The sequence below is a fragment of the Malaya genurostris genome, chromosome 3 (assembly GCF_030247185.1).
Source record: "Malaya genurostris strain Urasoe2022 chromosome 3, Malgen_1.1, whole genome shotgun sequence".
Taxonomy (NCBI): Eukaryota; Metazoa; Arthropoda; class Insecta; order Diptera; family Culicidae; genus Malaya; species Malaya genurostris.
The window spans coordinates 287,467,508-287,473,348 of record NC_080572.1 but is presented as its reverse complement, the minus strand read 5'-3'; the positions used below and the strand labels follow the sequence as shown (position 1 = coordinate 287,473,348).

Below are 5,841 nucleotides of genomic sequence, written 5' to 3'. Positions count from 1 at the left end.
CAGAGTTTTGACGAATGTGTGCGAATGTCTTGATTAGTTCTGATTGTCGAGGGTCGCAGTTGTTTCGAAATATGATTCGTATCATCGGATCAGCAGTTAAAAATAAACTCGTTCCGCAACAGTAAGTAGAGTGCATTTCATTGCACGCGATCAAATCCATACCACAGTGCTATCAGGCGTAACCACCACATTAAACCGCATCTAATGATAACGATTGTAGCTCCAGTTAGTTTCCGTAGTGTAGCGGTTATCACGTCTGCTTCACACGCAGAAGGTCCCCGGTTCGAGCCCGGGCGGAAACATACTTTTTGTTTCTATTTTACTAGCAATTTTTTTGATTTGAAAGCTGCTTGCAAGTTCCTATATCATGCCTACCGGTAAGTCTATGGTGTTGCTATCCCAAGTAGCAGGTCGAAACTAGTTCTGATAAGACTATGTTCAAAGTATGTTTCAACAATAGTACAAATTTGTTTGGAATGTTACACTGGTTAAAACAAGACGAAGGCAATATCCATCCATATGGAGTGTATCGAAAATAAGCTGTTAGTTGGATCACGGCGATCAACAGAAAACTCAGTGCTTTGGTTAGCTTCATCTTGGTGATCGGGATAACTTTGTCGGGCCACAAAAACTGTGGTGATTATTTATAGTATACCCAAAACTGAATAATTTTAGTGTCATTAGAACTGGTAGGAGAGCATAACATAATGGCGCCCTGTCAATGAGTTTCTAATTGAATAAATCACTTTTAAATTGCCGCTTTACATCATGAGATCAAGTTTTATTGTTATCATTTTCGGAAAGTATAAAATATTCACACGTTTCGAAGGGTCGAACATAAATTTATGTCTGTTTACGAAGCCGAAAAATTATTTGACTGAATCACAACGCATAGATTCAGTTTTTGTTTCGTATTAAAATTTATTTCTTACCAATTTCACTCGATTACATGATCGATCCTATTGAAAGCTTCAAACTCTTATATTTGAGAATTGATATAGGCAGAAAAACGTGCGTGTATTGTAGGCGATCCAAGTTATGAAGCCTATCGTAAGAAATTTACTTGTGTTGAGTTCATATTCAATTATTGTATGGGAAAACATGGAAAAGGTTTCTTCTCTCGCTTCACCCAACTTTTCGTGTTCCTTCTAGGTTTCATAAAAACTATGCAAAATTGCAGCACGATGAGTGAAACTCTATTTTCGCACCCGAGGTTTAAAGCAGAGGTGGAAATAAGCCCATTTTGGTCACGAAAATGTGAAACAAGATTTCCGATTGTGAATCAAAAAATCGAACACCGTGAATTAAGAAATTGGACAACAAACCTAAAATTGAAATTATTTTCTAAATTGTGGAAACTGTATATTACACAGAGGTAGCAGCAGACCTTATGAATATTGCGCGTAGACAAATTTATTCTCTTTCTTAGAAGACAACCAAGCGCAAGCGAAGAACTTTAGCTGCTCTCTCAAAAACTCGTTCGCGCATTTACGAGGTCTGTTCAAAAAGTACCCGGAATTCTCATTTTTCTTTAAAAATATTTATTTATTCGTCTACTTCTATATGGTCCCTTTCAAAGTAATCCCCCCTAGATATACGGGGTCCGGCACTCGAAGTGTAACCAATTAAAAAGGCCATAAATTCAGTTTGGAAAATTACTTTTACTTAATTCAAAGTACAAAATGTGTAAAAATAATACAAAATTCAGAATCAATTTACTTTTGCTCGATATGACCACCTTTTGCCTTGACTATGGCCTTGAGACGGTCAAAAAACGAATCGCAAGCTGCCCGAATGTGACTTGCAGGTATTTTGGCCCACTCGCCTCGAGACTGGTGTATCTTTTAGTTCGGACTTTGCTCTCCAAAATGGCCCAAAGAGAATAATCCATTGGATTCGCATCTGGTGAATTCGAGAGCCATTGTGTGGACGTGATGAAGTTCGGAACGTTGTTTTTCAGCCATTCTTGGTTCACTCGAGCTTTGTGAGACGGTGCCGAGTCCTGCTGAAACGTCCATGGTCTGCTACCGAAATGTTTGTCTGCCCACGGCTTCAAAGCAACCTCCAGAATACTTTCCCGATAATATGTCGCATTTACCTTGACGCCAGGCTCGAAGGTCTGAAGTTGGTTACACTTCGAGTGCAGGACCCTGTAATACACTTATGCCAGCGTTTTTTCCAGTCTTCGAAACACCCCTGATAGTCACTTTTTGTAATGCTCTGTAGCTCTCTCAGCGATTCTGCCTTTACCTCTTCAATCGATGAAAAACGCTGTCCTTTCATAAGTCTCTTCAACTTTGGGAACAGGAAAAAATCACACGGAGCGATATCTGGTGAATAAGGAGGTTGGGGCATGATTAAAGTCTTGTTTTTAGCCAAAAATCGTTTAGTTTTTTTGATCGAAATTCAGTAGTTTTGGAACGAATTTTGCTGCCACTCGTTTCATGCCCAAAACATTTGGAAAAATATGATGGCATGAGCCAACTGATATGCCAACTTCATCAGCAACTTCTCTAATAGTGATTCGGCGATCATCCATAATCATTTTTCCACTTTTCCCACATTTTCATCGATTATTGACGTGCTGGGTCGACCGGAGCGTTCGTCGTCTTCAACGTCTTCGCGGCCATCTTGGAAACGCTTATACCACTCGTAAACACTTGTTTTTTTTATAACAGACTCACCGTAGGCTCTCTGTAACATTTCGAACACTTGGTTACACTTTATTTCATTTTTCACGCAAAATTTAATACAAATTCTTTGACTTTTCAATTCTTCCATTGTTTAAACTAACAAAAATCGCCGAGCTCAAAAAACACGTCTACACCAGCCGCTACAAGACAGAATGTAAACAATGAATACAGCTGAAAATTTCACCGTACATTAGGGACATATGTACCAACACAATAAAAAAAAAATTTGACCACCGGACTCTCCAGACGCGCGCAATTAAAAAATTCCGGGAACTTTTTGAACAGACCTCGTATGCACCGCGGCAGAAATGAATGTATAACGTTTCTTACGGTCTCTGCGCATTTAGCCAAGAACGAGGGTGAAGTGACTTAACTCTCCGATAAGTCCCCGATAGCAATATAACATTTACACAATTTTGGAAGAATATTAAACCCTACATTTTTGGCAGATGTGTTTTCTGAGACTAGTTTAATTACCTTCCCTGCCGTACGGCGCAATTGTTAATGATCAGGTTTTCAAATATAGGGAACTCAACACCACCTTGAATTAATTTAAAATTGTTTGCGTGGTCGTACATAAAAACCATTCAAATATGATCTAGAATTAAATATAGTAATAATGGCTTTTCAAATAACAGTTCGGCTGAAAAGTTCGTATCGTTTAATAGAAACACACATTTTTTTGCCAAAATTCGTTTTTATTATTCAACATAATTACCATCAGAGGCGATACAGCGATTATAGCGATCTTTCAACTTTTCGATACCATTTTTGTAGTACGATTTGTCCTTTGCCTCAAAATAGGCCTCAGTTTCAGCGATTACCTCTTCATTGCTTCTAAATTTTTTACCAGCGAGCATTCTCTTGAGGTCTGAGAACAGGAAAAAGTCACTGGGGGCCAAATCTGGAGAATACGGTGGATGAGGGAGCAATTCAAAGCCCAACTCGTTCAATTTCAGCATGGTTTTCATCGACTTGTGACACGGTGCATTGTCTTGATGAAACAAAACTTTTTTCTTCTTCAAATGAGGCCGTTTTTTTTTTTTAAATTTCGTCCTTCAAACGCTCTAAAAACGCTATATAATAGTCACTGTTGATGGTTTTTCCCTTTTCAAGGTAGTCGATGAAAATTATACCATGCGAATCCCAAAATACAGACGCCATAACCTTACCGGCCGATTGTTGAGTCTTTCCACGCTTTGGGTTCGGTTCATCGCGTGCAGTCCACTCAGCTGACTGTCGATTGGACTCCGGAGTGAAGTGATGGAGCCATGTTTCGTCCATTGTTATATATCGACGAAAAAAATCGGTTTTATTTCGATATAACAGCTCCAAACACTGCTCAGAATCATCAATTCGTTGTCGTTTTTGATCGATTGTGAGCTCACGCGGCACCCATTTTGCACAAAGCTTTCTCATATCCAAATATTCGTGAATAATATGTCCAAAATGTTCCTTTGATATCTTTAGGGCGTCAGCTATCTCGATCAACTTCACTTTACGAGTCTGGATAACACTCATCAAGCCATTTTTTGGTATCGGCGGCACTTTTTTTCATCAAAAAGTAGTGTTTCATCAACACACGAAATTCCTTTTTTCCATTTTTTTCACAATAACAAAAGTAGCTTCACTCAAAATGCAATACTAAACTAAAATCACAAACTAATAATCAGACAGCTGTCAAATTTATACACGTATCTTTTGAAGGTTGGTACTAACTGAAAATGGTATGGATTTAATTCTAGTGGCGCCCTCTCATAGAAACGATACGAACTTTTCAGCCGATCTGTTAATATCTATAATTGAAGTAAGTTTTTACACTTTGATTCCGAAAAATATTTTAATAGACATATATATTATCGAACTTAATTCGTCATAAATATCCAGTTTTCCGAAATATTTTAGGTCTCAAAATAGTTGTAGGTTGAATTGTGGGTTGCAAGCGCATATGTTTAATTAATACGGCAAACGACTTTGAATCTGTTAGATAAAATACAAAACATTCATGTTATGTGGAATGAATCCCGCTGCCGTGGCAAACACGTATTTAGTTTCCCTTTAAAAATCAACACATTTGCTTTGAAAGTACCGGCAAAGATTTTATCCGGTTATCCCATTCAAAATTTTTTGCCCGGATTTTGTTGATAGCTTTAGTTATTATTATCGGTGAATAATTGAAGAGAAGGGATGCTATGAGTACCATAATATTTGGAAGAGAAAGTAAACAAACAGAATCTCTCATTGTTACATTCGTCGTTTTGAACGTTTTATACAGAGTTGATAAGTGATCTTTGAATCACATTGATCAAAATCAATACTGATCTTCCTTCACACAAAATCGTTAGTGATTTTGGGCTACTATTATCAATGATTCCTGTAAGATCAAATCACTGGACGATTCGATCAGCTTTGAACAATGAAACAATATGAGCAAGATCAGACATGAGTGCCGATTGATTTACGTCTAGAATCGTTGATCCCAATGAGGGGTGTGAAAGTTAGTGACAACAGTAATCATAAAGGAATTTTTAACTAACGATAATGCGTGTCAAAGAGACTTTTAAAATCATGGAAAATTGCCAATTCTGTATCTTTGGGAAGTTTAGTGATGGATGATAAGAAATATTTAAGGAGCACGTACATCAATGATTTTTGTCAATTTATATGCATGAGGGTGCTCCAATTGGAGAAAATTGTCAATTTGTAACTTTCAGGAATGCTCCTTTAACAGTCCTTATCACCAGAGTTGGGGGAAACGACACGATTTACGAAGTTTCAACACATGTTCTCGTTGTAACCGTCCTTAATTTCAAAACCGGTTGTTTAATTCGCAATAAAATGAAAATTAGTAGAAGGGAAATGAATGCTAGATGGAAGTTTTATGGAAATAATCAGTTTGATTCGTAATTGACATTGATAATGTCAAATAAACAGTTTTCACTGTGCAATAGCAACACGCAATGCAACATTAGTAAAACATATACCACGCCAAATAGTGATTATAGCGACAAAAGACTTTATTTTATTTCCAGCTGGTTGATGCTGATGATGATGTTCAGGCACTTTTTAGATTAAACCCAATAAAACCCCTTTTTTTACATGAATTTGATTTATAGAAATGACATTATCGCAGCATTTGGTGCAGTGT

At 37.4% G+C, this 5,841-nt stretch overlaps 1 non-coding gene across 1 annotated transcript; it reads left to right on the top strand.

Moving 5' to 3' along the window:
• Positions 1-229: 229 nt before the first annotated feature.
• Trnav-cac (transfer RNA valine (anticodon CAC)) lies at positions 230-302 on the top strand. The gene has a single exon. It is a non-coding gene; the product is annotated as a tRNA-Val (tRNA).
• The last annotated feature ends 5,539 nt before the right edge of the window (positions 303-5,841 follow it).